Source organism: Dioscorea cayenensis, chromosome 1 (assembly GCF_009730915.1).
Source record: "Dioscorea cayenensis subsp. rotundata cultivar TDr96_F1 chromosome 1, TDr96_F1_v2_PseudoChromosome.rev07_lg8_w22 25.fasta, whole genome shotgun sequence".
In the NCBI taxonomy this organism is placed as follows: domain Eukaryota; kingdom Viridiplantae; phylum Streptophyta; class Magnoliopsida; order Dioscoreales; family Dioscoreaceae; genus Dioscorea; species Dioscorea cayenensis.
Genome location: NC_052471.1, coordinates 8,437,285 through 8,461,042, shown reverse-complemented (window position 1 = coordinate 8,461,042; position 23,758 = coordinate 8,437,285). Strand labels below are relative to the sequence as shown.

The 23,758-nt window shown below is 43.6% G+C and overlaps 1 non-coding gene across 1 annotated transcript; it reads right to left on the bottom strand.

The window, feature by feature from the left end:
- Positions 1-288: 288 nt before the first annotated feature.
- On the bottom strand, positions 289-395 carry LOC120266380. Its single transcript, XR_005538153.1, has one exon. It is a non-coding gene; the product is annotated as a small nucleolar RNA R71 (small nucleolar RNA).
- Positions 396-23,758: the final 23,363 nt, after the last annotated feature.

Here is a 23,758-nt window from a genome sequence, read left to right as displayed (position 1 = left end):
GGACGACTATGCGACTGGCGCACGCCCGTGGGTAATTTCCGCACGGGCGTGTGAATTCCTACAGAGTTGGGCAGATTTTCCTGAGAACACATAGGGCATGGACTCGCCCCTGTGGGTGACCTTGTGAACCACACACGGGCGTGGGTAATTTCCGCACGGGCGTGTGGAAGACTTGATATTTTTCTCGGATGTCCAGGGCTACACTCATTACCTAGAGCATCAATCACTACATGGGAGGAGATGGTAGAAGCTTTTCTAGCCCGTTATTTCCCTCCCGGGAAATCAGCAAAGCTTAGGAATGAGATCTCATCCTTTATGCAGTTGGAATTGGAGTCTCTATTTGAGACATGGGAAAGGTTCAAGGAACTCCTGCGAAAGTGTCCGCAACACGGATTCCCAGAGTGGATGATTGTTCAAACCTTCTACAATGGTTTGAACCCGAGTACAAGGCAACTCTTGGATGCGGCGGCAGGAGGTATCTTATTTAGCAAAACCCCCGACGAGGCTCGTCAATTGATTAAGGAAATGGGGTTAAATAGCTACCAGTGGAATGCTAGGGAGAAGAAAAAGGTGGCCGGTCTACATGAAATTGATGCGGTAACTTCATTGGCGGCCCAAGTGGAGAGTTTGAGTAAGAAGCTAGATCTTATAGCTCGAATAGAGTTGCGGCCGTGACCAATTGCACCGGTTGTGGTGGAGGACATGCTCCCTCCGATTGCCCAATTGTCATAGGTGATGTTTCTTCAGTTGAGAATGTTGACTTTGTAGGTAATGGAATGAGACCTCAGGGGAATCCATACAGCAACACCTACAATTCAGGTTGGAAGAATCATCCCAACTTTTCATGGAGTAATCAAGGACCACAGAAGACCATTGGGCTATTGGGGTTCCAACAACAACAAGCCCCTCAAGTGGAAAACAGAATTTCAAGCTTGGAAACCCGAATGACGGATTTGGAGAAGCACTTGGCTAGATTTGTTCAATCGGCAAATACAAGGTTTGAATCAGTCGAGGCTACACTTCGCAATCACACCGCCTCCTTACACAACCTTGAAAATCAAGTGGGGCAAATTGCGAAATCTCTTTCCGAAAGGCCACATGGAAGTTTACCAAGCAACACGAAAAGCAACCCGAGAGAACATGTGAAGGCGATCGCTTTGAGAAGCGGTCGTGAGGTTGAAAGGAGGCTTCCGAGTGAGAAGCCGAAAGAACACACACCCGAGGTTGTAGAGGTTGAGAAGGAAGCAAAGAAAGAGAAAGAGGTGGCACCCCCACCTTTCAAGCCAAGAATCCCTTATCCCTCTAGATTGAAGAATGACCAAGGAGATGAACAGTATAAGAAGTTCCTGAGTTTGTTCAAGCAACTCCACATCAACATTCTTTTTGTTGAGGCTTTGGCTCAAATGCCTAAGTATGCGAAGTTCTTGAAAGACCTATTGACCAACAAGAGGAAACTGGAGGAGAGTGCTTCAGTGGTGCTTGATGCTTCATGCTCGGCGGTATTGCAAAAGAACATGCCGAACAAGAAAAAGGACACGGGAAGCTTCATTATTCCGTGTAACATTGGCAACTTAGGTGAGGAAATGGCATTGGCGGATTCAGGGGCAAGTATCAACGTCATGCCATATACTTTCTTCCAAAAGCTAGGCTTGGGTGAGCCTAGGTTTACTCGGATGACTTTACAAATGGCGGACCGAACGGTACGACATCCGAGAGGCATCATTGAAGATGTGCTTGTCAAGGTGGACAAGTATATTTTTCTGGTTGACTTCATAGTGCTAGATGTCGATGAGGATGCTGATGTACCCTTGATAGTTGGCAGATTGTTTTTGCGGACTACTAAAGCATTGATTGACATGGACGGCGGAGAGCTCACATTGAGAGTCGGAGACGATAAGCTCACTTATCGCATTGCTGAAGCCATGCGGCATTCTCTCGATTTTGATGACACTTTGTATTTTCTAGACACTACTGATGAGATTGTTGATGAATATATATAGGAAATGTTCAACTCAGATCCATATAAAGGTTTGTTCGACCAAGAGGAGAGCAATGAAGAAGTAATGATGCTTGGTTTGAATGGAGAGGAAACATTTACACCGGGGATCTTGAAGAATGTGATTCGGAAAATGAAGAGGGCTAGGAGATGCCACCGAAAATGCCCCAAGACTATTGGAGACGTACATGAGCCAAGGAAGTTGGACGAACAATTGCTAGGTGGTCCGAAGCCCGATAGCATACCCTCTACCCTCAAGAGACTTTGCTCCTCATGCTTTCAAGTTATGGGTAAGAGGGCAACCTTCATTCATGAACCCCCGTGAGGTAAGAAAGATACGTCAAGCTTAGTGACGTTAAACAAGCGCTTCTTGGGAGGCAACCCAAGTGTTTACTGTTTTCGTACATTTTAGTTTAGTTTGTTTGCATGAATAAATTGTTAAGTGTTGGTGTTTCAACTTTTGAGTGCTTGTGATGCGATTTTATTGTGGGTTTTTAAAAGAATTCATTGTATGTTTTGTTGCGAATTGGCGAAGTTTGGTCGTTTGAGTTCTATTTTGTGTTTTTGTCTGGTAAATTTTGCATAATAGGGCAGGCTCTGAGTGTGTCAACATGTTCAGAATATTTCTGCAGAGCCTGCAGGTTTTTCTAAGTCATCCAGAGAAAACATACGAGCGTGGGGAATTTCCGCACGCCAGTGGATGTGTACTGTGAACTCATCCAGAGAGGCAAAGCGCGGCGGGCTGCGCCTCGTGGACGACTCATGACTGTTGGCGACGCCCGTGGGTAATTTCCGCACGGGCATGTGAATTCTTCTGCAGTTGGGCAGATTTTTCCCGAGAACACACAGTGGGCGTGGACTCGCCTGCAGTGACCTTGTGAACCACAAACGGGCGTGGGTAATTTCCGCACGCCCGTGCGAAACTCCGCAGGTTGGTCCCTCTATCCCGAGAAGACACAAGGGCGTGCGGCTGCCCCTGTGACTTGGGCTTGTGAATGCCCACGCCTGTGGGAATTTCCAGACGGGCGGTGGAAGACTTGATATCTTTCTCGGATGTCGTGGGAAGCCACGGGGCATTCGTCTCACCCCGTGGAGTCCGCACACGGGCGTGGATATTTTTTGCACGCCCGTGGGAGATCGTTCTAAGTCAGTGAGAGTTTTTCACGAGAGCACACAGGGGCGTGCATACACCCCTGTGGAGTTTTTGAAGTGAGGTGCACGGGCGTGGGGAATTTCCGCACGCCCGTGTGGATGCACAGAACGTCAAAATTCGCGAGTTTTGTTTAAAAGAGGATGATTTCTCTCCCTCCTCACAACTCCTTTTCACTTGAAAACACTCTCACACTACTCTCCGAGTCCATAGCGTCAGTTTAGTGGGATTATAGCAAAGTTTTCCGGCCGGCTCTTCATTTTCTTACTCCTCCTTGTCGGTAAATCCTTTCTCATCATCTTCTTCGTCAATTCATGATTTCTATTGATTAATCTGGTTAATAATGCTTCGTTTCTTCAATTAGAACAATGATTTATGTTTAGAACGAAGTTAGAGATATTATTGAGTTGTATTTTTCGATTGTTGATGCCTAGCCGTGCGGTTCTCACGCCCCGTGAATCTACAAGGGCGTGCGGAAATTCCACACGACCGTGTGGATTTCTGCAGTATTGTTTTATCAACTTGTTTGACTAATTTTGTTTAAATTTGGCAGATCATGGCACCTAGGACAAAGAAGCAAGCTGATGAGAGGCCACGTGAGTCATCCTCTGAGGCCGAGGGCATGCGATTTGCGATTCCCGAACATCAGGTCCATTATGAGCACTTATCGAGACTCCGCTTCGGACAGACTCAATTCCTGGACACGACTATACTACGAGATCTTCCGCAGGGAGATGAGTTCGCCATTGAGGTTGAGGACCTTGTTTCAGATGGTGGTTGGCGGCAGTTGTTGACGATTAGAGAGCCAGCCATCCGAGAGTTTGCACTGGAGGTGCTCTCCTCGTTCGAAGTTGATAGAGCGTATGCGAGCTTCAACAGTTTGGGCACCATTCAGTTCAGAGTGTTTGGACGCCACCATAGCTTGAGTATTACGCAGTTTTTCGTACTACTTGGCTTATACGAGGAGGCATTCACAGATACAAAGGAGTATACACAGTTGCCTACTGATTATCCTTGAACCTTGACCCCGAAGAGAGCTTACACAGTGCTATGTGGTCAAGGTCAGTACGAGCCGAGGGTGTCCAAGGCCACGTGCCTTCCCGACCTGCCTACAGATATTTGCACGGCATCATGAGTAGGTCGGTGAATGGTCGTGGCGACAGTACTGGTGTCTTGAGCCATCAGGAGTTGATGTACTTGTACTCGATGGTGGAGCGCGTACCGATCCACTTAGGGCACATCTTGGCTGATTACATCGACATCGTGGGGCATGTATGCTAGACCGGGAGCGATCTTCTCGGGCCCTTACATTACGAGATTAGTGCTCGGGCATGGGTCTCTTGGATTCGATTCACGGGGCGAGAAGGCAGTGTACCCGCTCTCCCCAGGTCTAGAGGCGATGCGGTTGATGGGCATGGTCCGCAAGGTTCGGACGGGGTTTTTTGCGTTAGTCCTACCAGCTCCGGAGATAGTCGAGGATGAAGGTGATGACGCGGAGCATCTCAGCCCGCCCCCGAGCCTCAGCCCGCATCGATGGAGACCGAGGCACCTCCAGCGGCCGAGGAACCACCCCCAGTGCGTATGTTTTCACCTTCTCGAGCTAATGATCGCTTTGAGAAGCTCGAGAATACTATAGGAGTGGTTCGAGCTGAGGTTGCGAGATTAGGGCTACGCATGCCACTCAGTACACAGAGTTCATGGCACGTTTCGACATATTACAGTAGATCCTAGAGGTAGATCCTAGAGCGAGACGTTGCCTCATCATTTGTCCTGCAGCCGAGCACTCTTCAGGCCCCGCCAGTGCCTCCAGCACCTCCATCCTCGACCCCAGCACCAGAGGACCCACAATATGCTTCCACTTCAGCAGCAGCAGCAGCAAAGCCCGAGAGCGACTCCGACACTTGACCTTTCTTTTACTTTCATGCATTTTACTTTATCTTATTTTCTTGTTCTAAGACTTGTTCACTCAGAAAGGATTTTCCTTCTGAGTTTATGTTATTTTGCATTATCGAGTTGTATTCATTGCTTCATCTTTTATACACTCGAGTTATTTTTGTTTTTCTTGAGCTTCACTGAACCCCCTAGTGTATGCGTGCAGACGGTCTTGTCTTCCTGGAAATTGAGACTTAGTCATGGGCACGGTCAAGGTGCTTCGACACTTGGCCGTGCGAGCTTCACAACCCGTTGGAACACTACTCCCAATGAATTAGCTTCATCAAACGCAACACTAGGAGTCAGGGGAGTATTGTTTTGATTGCTTCTCCCACATCTATTTTTGAATGATATATTTTGAGTGAGCTTGCATGTGTACATTAAGGACAATGTACAACTTAAGTGTGTGGGGGAGTTTCATAATGCGCACATCTTTTCTATTATTCTTAATTGATATATGCTCACATTGCCAATGGCAGTTCACCTTAGTTGTAATGTTTGTATTCTTAAGTCTAGGAGAATTGTTAACATTGAATGTTTTCATGCTCTAGTTCTTGCTTGAATTTTTAGGAATTTTTGCCTGATCTACACTTAGTGCACTACTCACTCTTTGAACTCTATTGGAAACTCATGTTTGATGTTAAAGGGACTAGTTAAGTTTAATTTTTGTGTTAAACTCTAAAAAAAATGGAAAAAATGAAAAGAAGGAACAAAATAGTTTTATTGTTTATTTGTATTTGTTGGGTGGAAAGAGCTACCACCTATGAAGTATGAAGCTACTCTCACAAGTCGGATACTAGTTATGCCCTAATGAGAGAAAGAGCTATCTCATAGGATGAGTGAAAACTACCATTCGGGTAGAAAGAGCTACCACCTCGAAAGTGTGAAAGCCACCTTAGAGGATGTGTGAAGCTACTACCATCTTTTTAAAATTTTTATCACTTTTGTAGATAAATAAGTCCCTTGTACTTAGAACTTTGAGGAGTATAACTTGGGGTGTTTTGAGTGAGTTCACACACTTACATGAAATTCGGGTTTGTTATCCTTTTTGATTCAAGTTTTTAGCTAGAGCATTGATTTTTCGTATTTAGTGTTGAAATTTTCCTTACTTGTAAAATACATTCTTTGTATACCTCGGTAAACCTAAGGCCAAGCACTTTCAATATTTTCTTCATTGATGCACAAGATGTTTTAATGTTTGCTTGAGGACAAGCAAAAGCTTAAGTGTGGCCGAGTTTGATAAGTGCTTGTGCGATATGAATGCGAAGCGTTCATTCCTTATGTTGAGGATTACTTTTCTCAGGTTTTTACATTAATATGTGTGTTTTGATGTTACTTTTACGCAGGTAGGGCTGTGAGGCCGAGTATGAAGGAAATAGGCCAATGTGCATCATAATGCACTTATTTTGGAGGAGATCTTGCTAAAGTTCAAACGCGAAGACATAGGACAGGTGTGAGATGCTAGAGTGTGTGCCAACCTCCTCGCATTCGAGTGAGCACATCCATTTGGAGGGGCACAAAGGCAGTCACACTCGAGCATTCTGACCTATGCATATAAGAACAAGAACCCCACCAACATGTATATCATTGAAGAAGCAAGTGATTCAAGACGTGAACGTGTGCCCGTTTGCGTTACCCGGATGAAAGTATGGAATTGGGAAGTTATTCAGGTCGAAGACTATTGTAGAGCACTGTAGTAGCACTGTTCACAGACGGCCGAGAAATTAGAGAGACAGAGAATCCACACGGGCGTGTGGAAATTATCCACGCCCGTGTGTAAATTTCGCACGGGCGCGTGTACCGTCCACGCCCGTGGAGTTGCCCGATTCCAGCCCTATTTAAAGTCGATTCAACCCCGATTTTGGTATTCTTTTCTCCATCTTTTACCCAACTTGCGAGAGGGCTTCGGCTAGGGTTTCGAGGGGTATTGGCCAAGGTTTTGGAGAGGTTCTACGGCTCCAACATCGTGATTCCATTAGGAAGAAGGTTGGTAGGGGAGCTTCGATCAAGGCGTATCCTATACCGGATGAAGGAATCCTTAGACGATGAGTAGAGGACTTTCCACAAGACCATCGACACAACCATCGAGGGGGTTTCTTTATGGATTCATTACTTTTACATTCGATTTCTTTGATTGTACTTAGCTCCATGGAGAGCTAAACCCGTAGTGGGTACTTGGGTGATTCTGAACCCTTGGATGTATTCGTTTCATTGAACTTCTTTATTATGCTTTCAATAAATTGATGTTTATTGTGAGTTCCAACCTTGAATGCTTGATTGTATGAACATTTCCCCTAGAGTGACACTAGGGTTGAGAGTTCTTGTTGGTATCCTTGTGAGTGAGTGACACACCACGAGCGTTAGACAAAGCTAGGTTAGAGAGGGTTGAGAGGGTGAGTCGCGAGGTACAGGAGCGTCCCCTTTCCCCTCCGACGTGATACATTCTACCTCCGTTCCTCGAGTTCTTTGCGGCCATAATAGAGTGAATTGTCTAAGGTATGAACCTCCGCTGGGGCCTAGTTGCGCGTGCAATGGAGTGAAGCGTTGAGATGATCTTAGTATCTAGGGCTTAATTGTGGCTAGGGACCTTCCGCTCGGACCAAAGGGTTAGGTCTAAATCTAGGAAGAGATTTATCACTTGGAATCCCTAGAGCTCATTGCAACTCTATGCGAGTGTGAGCTGTTGAGATTGTTCGATTTCTCCTTTGGGACATGTATAAGCAAGGGGAACTTGTCATGCTCCACCTAACATAATTGTTTCATTTGAAAGAACCATCTATTATGCTTCCTAATCGATGCAATGGTGAGCCGTGGAAATCCTTAATTACATAGTCCCAAATATAAGGTCAACTATGCCTAACTCTATACATGTCCCGGAGGAGAGATTAAATAACCTCTCAACCTCGCACTCGAATAGAGTTGCAAAGAGCTCTAGGGATTCCAAGTGATAAATCTCTTCCTAATTATAGACCTAACACTTTGGTCCAGGTAGAAGGTCCCTAACCACAATTAAGCCCTAGATACTAAGATCACCTCAATGCTTCACTCCGTTGCACGCGTAACTAAGCCCCACCGGAGGGTCATCCCTTAGACCATTCACTCTATTATGACCGCAAAGAACTCAAGGAACGGAGGTAGAATCTATCACGTTAGAGGGGAAAGGGGACGCTTCTATACCTCTCACCTCACCCTCTCACCCTCTCTAACCCAGCTTTGTCTAACACTCGGGGTGTGTCACTCACTCACAAGGTTAACAACAAGAACTCTCAACCCTAGTGTCACTCTAGGGGAAATGTTCATACAATCAAGCATTCAAGGTTGGAACTCATAATAAACATCAAAAGAAACCACCTCGAAGGTCGTGTCAATGGTCTTGTGGAAAGTCGTCTACTCGTCGTCCAAGGATTCCCTCGTTCGGTATAGGATATGCCTTGACAGAAGCTCCCCTACCAACCTTCTTCCTAAGGAATGACGATGTCGGAGCCGTAGAACCTCTCCAAAACCTTAGCCAATACCCTCAAAACCCAAGCCGAAGCCCTCTCTCAAGTTGGGAAAAAGATGGAAAAAGAATGCTGAAATCGGGGCTGATTCGGCTTTAAATAGGGCTGGAGTCGGGCGACTACACAGGCCTGTGGATTTTTCACACGCCCATGTGCGTGGGTAATTTCCACATGCCCGTGTGGATTCTCTGAATTCCTGTTTTCTAGGCCGGCTGTGAACATTGCTGCTACAGTACCTTGCTTCATTGCTCTGCTACAGTACCTTAGCAAGATTTTCTCCAAAATCGGTGCATTACGATCCACATTGTATTCTTTCCTTCATACTCGGCCTCACAACCCTACCTGTACGAAAGTAACATAAAAACAAACACATTAGTGTAAAAACCCGATAAAAGTAATGCTCAACATAAGGAATGAACGCTCCGCATTAATATCGCGCAATCACTTATCAAACTCCCCCACACTTAAGCTTTTGCTTGTCCTCAAGCAAAAATTAGACATTCTGTGCATAGATGAAGGAAATATTGGAAGTGCTTGGCCTTGGTTCACCAAAGTGTACAGAGAAAACATTCTACAAGTAAGGGAAATTTCAACATTAAATACAAAAAATCAAAGCTCTAGCTAAAAACTTGAATAAAAAAGGACGACAAACCCGAAATCGTGTACGTGTGTGAACTCACTCAAAACAACCCAAGGTATACTCCTCAAAGTTCTAAATACAAGGGACTTATTTATCTATAAAAGTGACAACAATTTCAAAGATGGTAGTAGCTTCACACATCCTCTAAGGTAGCCATTTCCAAAGCGGCCGATAAGAGGGCTTTCACACTTTCGAGGTGGTAGCTCTTTCTACCGGAGTGATAACTTTCACTCATCCTATGAGATAGCTCTTTCTCTCATTAGGGCATAGCTAGTATCCGACTTATGAGAGTAGCTTCATACTTCATAGGTGGTAGCTTTTTCCACCCAAGAAGCACAAATAAACAATAAAACTATTTTGTTCCTTCTTTTCATTTTCATTTTTTTTTTAGAATTTAACACAAGAAACAACTATAACTAGTCCCTTTAACATCAAACTTGAGTTTCCAAAAGAGTCTAATAAGTGAGTAGTGTAACAAGTATAAATCGGGAAAAAATTCCTAGACAATCAAGCAAAACTAGAGCATGAAAATATTCAATGTTAAAAATTCTCCTAAACTCAAGAATACAATGAATGTAACTAGGGTGAATAGCCATTGGCTATGTGAGCATATATCAATCAAGAACAATAGAAAAGATGTGTGCACAATGGAACTCCCTCCCATACTTAAGTTGTACATTGTCGCCAAATGTACACATACAAGCTCAATCAAAATGTATTTCATTCAAAAATAGATGTGGGAGAAGCAATCAAAACAATACTCCCCTGACTCCGAGTGTCGCGTTTGATGGAGCTAAGTCCTTGGGAGTAATGTTCCGACTGGTTGTGAAGCTCACACGGCCAAGTGTTGGAGCACCTTGGCCGTGCCATGACTAAGTCTCAATTCCCATGATGACAAGACCATCTGCACGCATACACGAGGGGGTTCAGTGAAGCTCAAGAAAAACAAAATATCTCGAGTATATATAAAAGATAGACAATGAATACAGCCTGAGATGCAAAATGAAAATAAACTCAGAAGGAGAATCCTTTCTGAGTGAACAAGTCTAAAATGAAATGCATAAAAAAATAAAAGAAATAAAAAGTCGGTGTCGCGTCATCCTGCCCGCTCAGCTGCTGCTCTGCTGGTGGCGCTAAATCGAAGGAGTGCTGGCGCAGTGGTGAGGGAGATGCCTGGGAGGAGGTGGTGGGGGACTAGTGGCATACCCAACGAGTCACCGTGATCATGTCAAAACGGTCTAATATCTCAGTGTACTGGACTGCCTGGGTAGCTCAGAGCTCCGCTATCTCGGTCCGAATTTCACCCACATCACTCTCGAGCCTCTCAATATGGTCATAAGCTCGAGGACCCTGTGCTGCGAGGGGTTAGGGGAACTGGCTCGGGAACCCTCTCGCAGATCTCCTCCACTCCTGGCGGTCTTTGGGGTAGCTATAGCAATAATATAGACCCCTGGCCCACATCTCCGTACCAACCCCATCATCCTGATCGTCTAAAATGCAAGAGGGGTAGGCACAAATGTCCTCTCAGCACCACGTAAAGCATCCCCCAAATGCTCGTTTTGTTCTGCCATATTTTCACATCCTTCCACTTCCAAATCAGCTAAATTAGACTGTTCTTGCACAGGCTCTTTCCCTTTTCTTCTAAGTGTATGTTTAAGCTCAGGATCTCCTTCAACCAATATTGAGGGATTCCCTCGGGTCATAACCAAGAGCTACACCCAAAAAGAAAGAAAAAGAAATCTGAACGATGATAGAATAAGAAGATAGGAAATAGAAATAGAATGTATGGTGAAATAGCAAAGAAAACAAAGTGCAAAGTATCTCTAAACGCCTATTCCCCGGTAACGGTGCCAAAAACTTGACAAGATTCCCTTGCGTATATCCCGCAAATGTACGGGTTTGTCGAAGTAATAATCCCGGATGAGCGGGTATCGAATCCACAAGGAATAGGGAATAAAAATATTTAATCCGATTCTTAGCTATGTGAAAGATCAGTAGTGATAAGTATGAAAATGATTCAATTCTCAAAAGTAAAAACAACAAGTAAGAGAGCAAGAGAAAAGGTGGAAGTAAGGCAATCGATAAAGATGGGGTACTCGGATAATGCTCCGCCTAAGATAATTATTTCAAGTTCAAGAACCCTCTATTATGCTTCCTAATCGATGCAATGGTGAGTCGTGGAAATCCTTAATTACATAGTCCCGAATCTAAGGTCAACTATGCCTAACTCTATACATATCCCGGAGGAGATATTAGATAACCTCTTAACATCGCACTCGAATAGAGTTGCAAAGAGCTCTAGGGATTCCAAGTGATAAATCTCTTCCTAATTATAGACCTAACACTTTGATCCAGGTGGAAGGTCCCTAACCATAATTAAGCCCTAGATACTAAGATCACCTCAACGCTTCACTCTGTTGCACGCGCAACTAAGCCGCAGCGGAGGGTCATCCCTTAGACCATTCACTCTATTATGCCCGCAAAGAACTCGATGAACGGAGGTAGAATCTATCATGTCGGAGGGAAAAGGGGACGCTCCTGTACCTCTTGACTCACCCTATCAACCCTCTCCAACCTAGTTTTGTCTAACGCTCGGGGTGTGTCACTCACTCACAAGGTTACTAACAAAAACTCTCAACCTTAGTGTCACTCTAGGGGAAATGTTCATACAATCAAACATTCAAGGTTGGAACTCGCAATAAACATCAATTAATTGAAAGCATAATAAAGAGATTCAATGAAAAAATACATCCTAGGGTTCAAAAATATCCAAGTACCCACTAGGGGTTTAGCTCTCGATGGAGCTAAGTTTAATCAAAGAAATAGAATGTAAAAGCAATGAATCCATAAAGAAACCCCCTCGATGGTCGTGTCGATGGTCTTGTGGAAAGTCCTCTACTCGTCGTCCAAGGATTCCATCGTCCGGTATAGGATATGCCTCTACCGAAGCTCCCCTGCCAACCTTCTTCCTAAGGAATGATGATGTCGGAGCCGTAGAACCTCTCCAAAACCTTAGCCAATACCCCTCAAAACCCTAGCCGAAGCCCTCTCTCAATTTGGGGAAAAGATGGAGAAAAGAATGCTGAAATCAGGGCTGATTCGACTTTTAAATAGAGGTCTGAGTCAGGCGACTACACGGGCCTATGGATTTTTCACACGCCCATGTGGAATTTCCACACTGGCGTGGGTAATTTCCACACCCCGTGTGGATTCTCCGAATTCGCTTTTCTCGGCCGGGTGTGAGCAGTCTTGCTCATGATGTTATGCTACAGTATCCGGCCTGAATAGCTTCCCGAATCCATACTTTCATTGGGGTAACACGAGCACACATTCACGTCGTGGATCACTTGCTTCTTCAATAATAGACAAGTTGGCGGAGCTCTTGTTCTATGTGCATAAGTCAGAATGCTCGAGAGTGACTGCCCTTGTGCCCCTCCAAATGGATGTGCCAACTAGAATACGAGGAGGTTGGCACACACTCTAGCATCTCACACCAGACCTATGTCTTCGCGTTTGAACCTTAGCAAGATTTCCTCCAAAATCGGTGCATTACGATCCACATTGGCTTCTTTCCTTCATACTCGGCCTCATAAGCCTACCTGCATGAAAGTAACATAAAAACACACACATTAGTGTAAAAACCTGAGAAACATAATGATCAACATAAGGAATGAACGCTTCGCATTCATATCGCACAAGCACTTATCAATTTGCTAGTGTCATGCTCCTCTCAAGTTGAAAATACATTAGAAGAAGCAAACCCTATGGTTATGGAACAAGCATCTTTCTTTAGGATTGATCAACTCTTACAATGCAAGATAGAGGGTTTGGGAAGGGAAGAAGATGTGGGTAGGACATTGAAGCCATCCAATGATCCACCTGTGCTAAGCATGAACAATTCCCAACCCAAATTGTTTCCTTGGAGGCCAAAAGTCGGATGGTTGGACTCTCCAATTAATATTCCACCCCAACAACTAGATTCTTGGTTTAAAGGAGTAGCTATGCAATGTCTAGTCAGGAGGAACACACTCTTTTCAAGCCTCCATAAGGTAAGGAAGAGGTACGTCAAGCTTAGTGACGTAAAACAAGCGCTTCTTGGGAGGCAACCCAAGTTTTTAAATGTTTTCTAGTTTAGATTTTCATTTCTGCAGTAATAAATTCATGAGTGGGTGCTTTTATGAATTTTTGTTGGTGTTGAAGTTTTCATGGAAAATTTTTGGTGATTTAAATTGATTTTTGTGTAAGTGGCATGGTTTAGGGTGTAATTCATGTTTATAGTTGAAGAATTATTGTTAATTTGAAGTTTGGAGCCTTGCGTGGACTGTCTGCAGAAATTTTACAGCTTATGCGGTTGTGTGGAATTTCTATGTGGCCGTGTATAGTACCAACGCTGGGGTGTGGAATTTCCACACCCCCATGTGGCTTATAAGAACATGAGGGATCACTTTCCATTTTCTTCATCACTTACACTCCTCATGTCCCACTTCTCCATCTTCAAGAATCCAAACTTTTGAGCACAAAACTAAGTTTCTTCAACTCCTTTGAGATTTAAAAGTGTTTTGCCGGCATTTGCATTAAATTTCCTTCACCGATTTGCTCCGGTAAACTTCATTTTCCCCTATCTTCTCTATGCCCTTATTTTGCCAATCCATGGAGTTTTATTGGTTTGCAAGTGTTGTTTTTCATTGAAAATCTTGTAGAAACACTTTATAATGTATGGATTGAAAATTTTTGGAAGCGTTAGAGCCCAATCATGGCTTCTTGGCCATGGTTGGGTGCCCACGCGGGCGCGTGGCCGGCCCAAGCGCCGCGCGATGGGGCTACCGCCTCGTCACCGCGACCACGAGCGCGCCAGCGTGCCACCCTGCACGCCCGGCGTGAGCTGGCCAAACTGGCTCGCTATGTGCCCACGTGCCCGCGTGGGCCGGTGCTTGTGTGGCCATGCATCCGCGCGACTGCGTGGCTGGGCCACGCGGTCCCGTGGCCTTGCTGCCAGGCCAAGCCGCGCGGGTTAGCACCACACACTCGTGTGGGCTGGAAAAGTACCCAATAAGGCCAGAAAAGCACTTGGCTTGCCCTCCACGCCGGCGTGGAACCCTGTACTCATCAAATTCATACTTAACTAACTTCTTTTGAAGCTTTATTTGCAGGTATGACACCAAGGACCGAAAAACTTGTTCCGAAATGCTTTGATTTCATACGGTTAACCTTTGATGAGAACATTCTTTTAGCACACCGGCAACACCAGAAGACGACATTGATGCTTGAGGCGTCCCACTCATGATTCTTTAGTTTTCTTTACTTTTGTTTTCATTTTTTTTTATTTTATCATTTTAGACTTTAGTTAACTTTGTGTTTTGTTTTTGTTTGTGCAAGTTTGTGCTTCATGTGTTTACTTATAAGAACTCGTACATCTTTTTCTATTTTGTTGAGCTTCACTCGAACCCCTTGTCTATGTGCAGATGGCCTTGAGAGTGATGTTGATGGTGTTTTAGTCATAAACACGATCGTGTGAGCTTCACAACCCATACAACGAGCCCATGAGTTAGACTTCACCAAACGATTAATGAGGAGTTCAGGGGAGTACTGTTTAAATTGCATTCCCACATACATTATGCTTCCATTATTATTATTTTTATTGTGCTTTTATGCCTACATTGAGGACAATGTACATCTTAAGTGTGGGGGAGGGTTCACGTTATACATGACTTTTACCTGTGTTTTCATGAGCATGATCTTGTTGCCAATGAAGGTTCACCTTAGGGTGAAGAGTTTAATTCTTAGTTTTTGGAGGTTATAAACATGGATTTTATCATGCTCTAGTTTTCATCCAATTTTATTGAATATTTGTGTCTGATTGCTCTTTGTGCACTTTTCTCTCTCATTTGACCTATGAAGACTCCAGTTCATTATGTTTGGGACTTTAGTGTGCTAGTTTTTATTTAAAAAAAATCAGAGGAAAATCAGAAAAAAATCAGAAAAATTTGAAAAAAAACAGAATTGGAAATTGTTTGTTGTTTGCACATAGGGGGTGGAAAGGGCTACCACCCATGATCTATGTAGCTACTCTCATAAGTCGGATACTTGTTATGCCCTAATGAGAGAAAGAGCTATCTCATGGGATGTGTGAAACATACCATCCTTCGTAGAAAGAGCTACCACCTAGAAAGTGTGAAAGCCACTCGGGAGGCATCTTGGGAAAGGGCTACCTTAGAGGTTGTGTGAAGCTACTACCTATTCTTTCTGTTTATAAATAAGTCCCATGTCAATAAGAACTTGGTAGTGGAGATAGTGTTGAAATGAGTTGAGTTTGTCACACACACACACATTCGGATTTTATCACATTCATTTTTGATTGGATTGTTTGCTAGAGCATTGATTGTTTTGTCTAGTTTTTTATTCTCTCCATGACTGTAATATTTTATTCTTGTACTCTTTTGGTGAACCTAAGGACAAGCACTTCTCTTTTCTTTCCAAGAGTTTATTGTTTAATTTTGCTTGAGGACAAGCAAAGACTTAAGTGTGCGGAGTTTGATAAGTGCTTGAGTAGACATATTTTTATATATGTTTTACATGCATTGAGCATCATTTTTACCATGGTTTATGTCTCATATTATGTATTTGGTGTTCTTTTATGCATATAGGTTGTAAATACCTTGAAGAGTAAAAAGGAAGCAAAGATAGGCTATAAAGACACAATGTTGGGAGTTCTTATTCAATTCAAGGACCAAGACACGAGAGGAGTTCATAAACGTGGAGATGTGTGCCAACTTCCAAGAAGATTCAAGTCAATTCACCAGTTGGAAGGGCACAAAAGCAACCACATCTTCATCTTCCTTCTCTTTGTGAAGATTGCAAGACCTCTCAACGATACGTCGATGAGGAGAAGTTTTATAGCCTACCACATGAACGTGTGCCCGGACATGTGGCCTCAAGAGAAGAGTGTTTGAACCGCATTTTTGTGAAAAGCACTGTAGCAAAATTACTGTTCACATGCCCGTGTGGAAATTCCTGCAGCCCACGCGGGCGCGTGGAAAATCCACATGGGCACGTGGGGGCACGTGACAGATGTGGTCTAAGGCCTATAAATAGCTGTTTTGCCCTATTCTTTCTCATCTTTTGTGCGGCTCTTGAGGGGTGAGACGGCTAGGGTTTGGAGAGATGGTCTTTGCGGCTTTGGAGGTGCTTCGTCACCAAATTTGATCGATTCCTGCTCCGTCATAGCATCAAGGAAGCCACCGGTAAACCTAGCTTCAGAATCGGTCCTTCAAGACGTCGAAGCTCTCCATCAAGGCCATCAGTTCATATATAAGGGGGTTTATTTCTATGGTTTTAATGTACTTTTATTCATTGATGGTGTGTTTTGTATGTTGCTCCATGGAGAGCTAAAGCCCTAAAGGGTATTTGTGCTTGTGAACCCTAGGTTTCTCATCTTTTGTGGATTTGCTTAGTCTTTCTATTAAATCCGAGTTTGATTAAGTTTTAATCTTGATTGTCTAATGCTTGCTTGCCTTATTGATCTTTTGGTTATTTGGTTTGCATGATTTGTTACCTTGGTGAGAGAGAGGTCCCCATTAGGGTTAGAATCTCAAGATTGAAGAGGGTTGAGAGGGTGAGTCATGAGATAGAGAGCATCCACTTTCCCCTCCGATTGGTGTATTCTATCTCCGTTCCTTAAGCTCTATGCAACCATATTTAGTGTGAGGTGTGAGATTGAGAGATTTCTCCGCTGGGACCTTGTAGGGGTTAGGATCCTTTGCCGGGAATTAGGGTTGAATCAATCTTTAGGAATCGGATACACCTCTTGGAATCCTTAGAGTGCTTTGCGGTCATATGTGGTGTGAGGTGTTGAGATTGAGCGATTTCTCCACCGGGACCTCGTAGGGGGCTAGTATCGGTGATCTGGAGGCAGGATTTGATTATTTTTGGATTTCCACGACTTAACTTACTCATCATAGAAACACTTTGCTTATCTTTTACCTAATACCTGAATCCTAGGGTGAGCATTGCCTAAATACCCCACTTTTACTGATTGAGATCTCCATCCATTTAACCCTTGCATATTCGTCTCCAGTATTCATTTCTTCGCACATTAGATCACCACACCTTTCCATTTATCATTAGGCTAGAAAGCAGAGAAGAAGTTAGTATTAGTAGCCCTGTTCCCTGTGGATTCGACTACCTGACTCACCGGGTATTTTATTACTTTGACACCCGTGTACTTGCGGTTTACACGCATATTCGGACGTGTCATAGCTCCAAGTTATGACTCGAGGGAACCATTCACAAATTGTTGAAGGAGATCCTGAGCTTGAGCGTACACTTAGAAGAAGGGGAAAAGAACCTGTGCAAGAACCGTCAATCCGAGTTGAAGTAGAAGGTCAAGGGGTCGGATAATATGGCAAAACAAAATGAGCAACAGAGAACACTTTCCGACTATACCAAACCTTTAGTTTTGGGCACACAATCGAGTATTGTGCGACCCCCGATTACAGCTCCGAACTTTGAGCTAAAACTGGCATTCATCCAAATGATTTAACAGTCAGTGCAGTTCAATGGTTTGGCTGATGAGGATTCGAACAATCATATTGAGAACTTCTTGGTAGTTTGTGATATGTTGAAGATTAATGGAGTGTCGGATGATGCTATCAGATTGAGAGCTTTCCAATTCTCTCACGAATGAAAAGCCAAGCAGTTGCTTGATTCATTGCCAAAGGCTTCCATCACGACTTGGAATGAAATGGTCGAAGCTTTTCTTGCGAGATACTTTCCCCCAGGAAAGTCAGGAACGCTTCGTAATGATATATCCTCATTCATATAGATGTAGCTCGAATCATTGTTTGAGACATGGGAAGGATTCAAGGACCTTTTGCGGAAGTGTCCGCAACACCGATTATATGATTATTCAAACTTTTTACAACGGGTTAAATAAAAGTACAAGATAGCTTTTAGATGCTGCTCCAAGAGGTACAATGGGGAATAAGACCACTAAAGAAGCCCGAGAGTTGGTAGAGGAAATGGCCATGAACAGCTCCCAGTAGAACGCGTGGGAAAGGAAAAAAGTAGCCGGACTCCACGAAATTGATGCAGTCACTTCTTTGGCGTCCAAAGTGGAATCATTGAGCAAGTAGTTAGACCTTCTAACTTCTAATAGATTGGCGGCCGTCACTACTTGCACAGGTTGTGTGGGAGGACATGCTCCAACCGATTGCATTATTTGTATTAGTGATGCATCTCTAGTTGAGCAAGTCAATTTTGTGGGTAATGCCACGAAGAACCAAGGTAATCCATATAGCAACACCTACAATCTGGGTCAGAAGAACCACCCCAACGTTTCATGGAGTAACCACCAAGGCCAGTAGAAGGCCATAGCACCACCGGGTTTCCAACAACAATAACAAGCCCCAAACATGGCGAATCGTGTTTCAGGTTTGGAGACTTGGATAAACGATTTAGAGAAAGCTTTAACTAGATTTGTGCAGACATCGGACAATCGGTTCAATCGGTCGAAGCTACACTTCGCAACCACACCGCTTCATTGCACAATGTAGAGAATCAAGTGGGGCAAATTATAAAGTCTCTATCGGAGAGACCACAAGGAAGCCTACCATGTAATACTGAGACTAATCCGAGAGAACATGTGAACGCAATCACTTTGATAAGTGGTCGTGAGGTTGAGGATAGGTTTCCAAGTGAGAAGACCAATGTTGAAGCAGCCGAGGTCGTGGAGGTTGAGGACAGAGCAAACAAGAAGAAGGAGATGGCACCCCTACCTTACAAGCCGAGAATTCCCTACCCTTCAAGTTTGAAGAACGACCAAAATGATGAGCAATACAAGAAGTTCTTGGGTCTTTTTAAGCAATTTCACATCAATATTCCTTCTATGGAAGCATTGTCTCAAATGCCTCGGTATGCTAAGTTCTTGAAAGATTTATTGACCAACAAGAGGATGTTAGGGGAGAGTGCATCGGTGATCTTAGATGCCTCTTGTTCAGCGGTGTTGCAAAAGAATATGCCCAAAAAGGTGAAAGACCCCGGAAGCTTCATCATCCCATGCAACATTGGTAATATGGGTGAATAAATGGCATTGGCGGACTTTGGGGCTAGTATCAACGTCATGCCATATACCTTTTTCAATAAACTAGGCTTGGGAGAGCCTAGGCCTACTAGGATGACATTGCAATTGGTGGACCGAACAGTGAGACATCCGAGGGGCATCACTGAAGACATACTTGTCAAGGTGGATAGGTACATATTTTCCTGTAGACTTTATAGTGTTGGATGTCGACGAGGATGTAGATGTTCTCTTGATACCTAGGAGACCATTCTTACACACTTCTAAGGAATTAATCGACATAGACGGCGGGGAGTTGACAGTGAGGGTTGGAGATGATAAGCTCACATACCGTCTCGCCGAAGCCATGCAACATTCTCTTGACTTTGATGATACTCTATATTTTCTTGACACTACTTATGAGATAATTGATGAATATGTAGCAAAGTACTGTAGCACCGACACTATAGCAGGATCACTGTAGCTGTCACTGTAGCCCCTGGAGAGTTTCAAGTCAAGATTTGGATCATGGCATACAGCCTCAATGCTGCCCGGTATAGAGCCCGGGATGATCACTGTAGCTATAATAGAAGATATTTACTTGATGGAGTTTGCCTACCCCAAATAGTGTCAATGTTGAGCTCCATAGCGAGTAGTATAGCACTCATTATGGAGGCCATAGGGAGTGGTATAGCACTTGGTATAGCACTCATGATGGGGGCCATAGGGAGTGGTATAGCACTTGGGATGGAGGCTATCAAGGGGGTATGATGAGTGGTATATAAAGGCATTTTTGGAGAAAGATTGGGGACTTTTGGCTGGACTTCTTCTCGGCCTCTTGGGCCGCCACCACCACACAATCTTGAGGCCTTCCGGCCATCTTCCGGTGACGATCCTTGTGGGAAACGAGCACCCATCATCACCAAGAGGGAGAGGAGAATAGGAGAAGGAGTTGGATTGAAGATCTAGACCACCATTGCATCATCATTCGGAGCTTCATTGATTCAAGGAGATCAAGATCGTAGAGGGAGTTTTCTTGCTTCTTTATTGTCTTTCTTTTCCTTATATGTTGTATAAGTATCCCTTGTCATGAGGGATTAACTTATTTTTGTGTTTGGATTTGGATAAACCCTAGGGCTAATCTTGTGTATGAACTTGGAATGTTATTCTTAATTGGGTTTGATGGTTGTTTGAGATTTAATCTTTAATGCTTTCATGTCTAGAATTACATGTATGGAGAGATCCGTAATTCTACTATGAGTTGTATGCGTAGATGTGACCTACTCACGTATACTAGATCTAGGAGAGATTGAAAGGGGATACTTGTACTTACACACCGAGAAATCGGGTGTTGGTAGCACTCCATTGCTAGGTTTAAGCCGAAGGATAGTAGGTATACTCCTATTAGAGATTTCCTATAACTTAATGCGATCATAGGTTTGTTAATCTGGTAGAAATTCCAATTGACATTCGTATGGGATCAGGGGTTAGTCAGCGAGAGATTGGGGCTAATCTACTCACGAGATCTCTAGGTCTCAATTATCATCAATGCATCTTTAACTCATCCTAGTTTGGGACTTAATGACAACCCTAGGTGGATTCCATGTCCAAACACTACCTTCTCATGCTTGATACTCCCTTGTTTATTTACATCGATGTGCTAGTTACCCGGCCATAGATTAGTTAGTTTATTTTATTTTATTTCATTTGTTCTTCATACCAAGAATTGTAGGCTAGATAATAGATGAAGAGTGAGTAATAATACTTCCTTGGCCCCGTGGAATACTATGACCCTTGTGTCACTCACAGGGTATTACTTAGCGATCCCGTACACTTGCGGGCGATCAATCAAGTTTTTGGCGCCGTTGCCGGGGACATTCAAGGAATATTAGGAAAGCTTGTAATCTATTACTCTAGCCATTTTTCTTTTATTTGTACATATTACTCTTTGTATATACTTTTCCTATTTTGATTAACTTTGTTCTTTTGATACTCTTTTGTGCAAGGTACAATTTTCTTGGCAAATGCAAGGGGCTCGCAATTTGAATGATTCTAACTCAATTTTAGCCACTAATGTTGATGCCCATGCTGATTGTATTGAAAACCAAAGACCACAAGGAAACCCTTACAGCTCAACTTACAATCCGGGGTGCAAATACCACCCAAATTTTTCATTGAATCAAGGGAAAAATCAAGAGGTTGCACCTCCTCAAGGTTCCCAAATGCCACAACCACCACTAATAAAAAGATTTACTACAGAGGATGTGTTGGCAAAGTTCATGATAAATACTGAATCGAGATTTCGAGATGTCAACACCAAATTTGATGCCCTCACCACCAAACTTCATGCACTTGACGCCAAATGTAATGCCCGATTTGAGGCCATCGATGCCACACTTTTTGTTGGTGCAAGCTTCTCTTCACAAATTAGAAAAATCGGGTTGAACAATTATTCCAAGAGCGAGCAATTGAACTTCCAACCACAAGCAACAATGAAATTGAAGAGAAATATGATGGAAGGGAGGTGGTTATGACTTTCGTGCATTGGAGGTGAAAAAAGTAGAAGAAATGGCACAAATATCACTTGAGCTAGCCCTTAGCATGGAAGTGACTCAAATCACCAAGCACAAAAGAGAATTATTTGGGACAATTGAAGATATGGGTAGGAGGTTGAAGCCATCCAATGACCCACCGATGCTAATGTTGGACACGTCCCCAACCAAAAACTTTTTTTCCTTGGAGGCCCAAACAATTTTTGTGGGTAATTAATGGAAGATTGACATTGGTTGAAGAAGGAGATGTGGGTAGGAGGTTTACACCGTCCAAGGACCCACCGATGCCAAACCATACCTATTTCCATGGAGGCCGAAATGATTTTTGAGGAAGCTCCAAGGAAATTCAGCCGGGAATAGAATGGGAGGCGGGAGGATGCTCAAACCATCTAAGGATCCGTAAGCTATCATGAGCAAAGACTGCTTGCGGCCGTCCGAGAAATCAGAGAAACAGAGAATCCACACGGGCGTGTGGAAATTCAACAGGGGTGTGTGACATCATACACGTCCGTGTAGTCGGCCGATTTCAGGATTCTTTTCTCCATCTTTTCCCCAACTTGCGAGAGGGTTTCGGCTAGGGTTTCGAGGGGTATTGGCCAAGGTTTTGGAAAGGTTCTACGGCTCCGACATCGTGATTCCATTAGGAAGAAGGTTGGTATTGGAGCTTCGATCGAGGCGTATCCTATACCGGACGAAGGAATCCTTGGACGACGAGTAGAGGACTTTCTACAAGACCATCGACACGACCATCGAGGGATTTTCTTTATGGATTCATTGCTTTTACATTCAATTTCTTTGATTGTACTTAGCTCCTTGGAGAGCTAAACCCCTAGTTGTTCATCATTTTAGTTGTTCTTCAATATCAAAGGATAAGGGATTCTTAGCTTGTAAGGCATGGTTGCCACCTCTTTCTCCTTGTTAGTTCTCTCCTCAACCTCTATTACCACGGGTGCTTCAACATTGATCTTCTCACTTTGGAGTCTACCCTCAGCCTCATGACCACTTCTCAAAGTGATCGCCTTCACATGTTCTCTAGAATTGGTTTTAGTGTTACTAGGTAAACAAATTTGTGGTCTCTCCGATAGAGATTTAACAATTTGCCCCACTTGATTTTCTAGATTGTGCAATGAAACGGTGTGGTTGCGAAGTGTATCTCCAACCGATTGAAATCTTATATCCGATGATGGAACAAATCTAATCAAGGCTTTCTCAAGGTCGGTCATCTGGGTTTCCAAGCCTGAAACTTGATTCTCCTTGTTCGGGGCTTGTTGTTGTTGGAAATCCGGTGGTGCTATGGCCTTTTGTTGTCCTTGGTTATTCCAAGAAAAGTTGGGATGGCTTCTCCACACTTGGTTGTCAGTGTTTCTATAAGGATTACCTTGTCCTCTTCCCGAATTGCCCACAAAGTCTACTTGTTCAGTTGGAACTGAAGTAGCAATCAAAATAGAACAATTAGATGGCATATGCGAACCCCACAACCATCACAACTTGTGATTGCGGCTACCCTTGGTGAAGTCAATGTATCCAATTTCTTGCTTAATGCCTCTACTTAGGCTGCCAAGGATGTAACCGCATCAATTTCATGGAGTTACGCCACTTTTTCCTTTCTATTGCATTCCATTAGTAGCTATTCAAACTCATTTCTCCAATCAATTGCCGGGAGCTTCTCACGGAGTCTTGTTCCCCATTGTACCTCCTGCGGTGGCATCTAGAAAGTCGTTTATTGCTTGAGCTCAACCCGTTATAAATGTATTAATGATCATTCACTCAGGGAACCCATATTGTAGACACTTCTGCAAAAGGTCTTTGAATCGTTCCCAAGTCCCAAACAATGTTTTTAGTTCAATCTGAACAAATAAAGATATCTCATTACGAAGCCTTGCCAATTTTCCCGGAGGGAAGTACCTTTCAAGAAAAGCTTCGACCATTTCGTT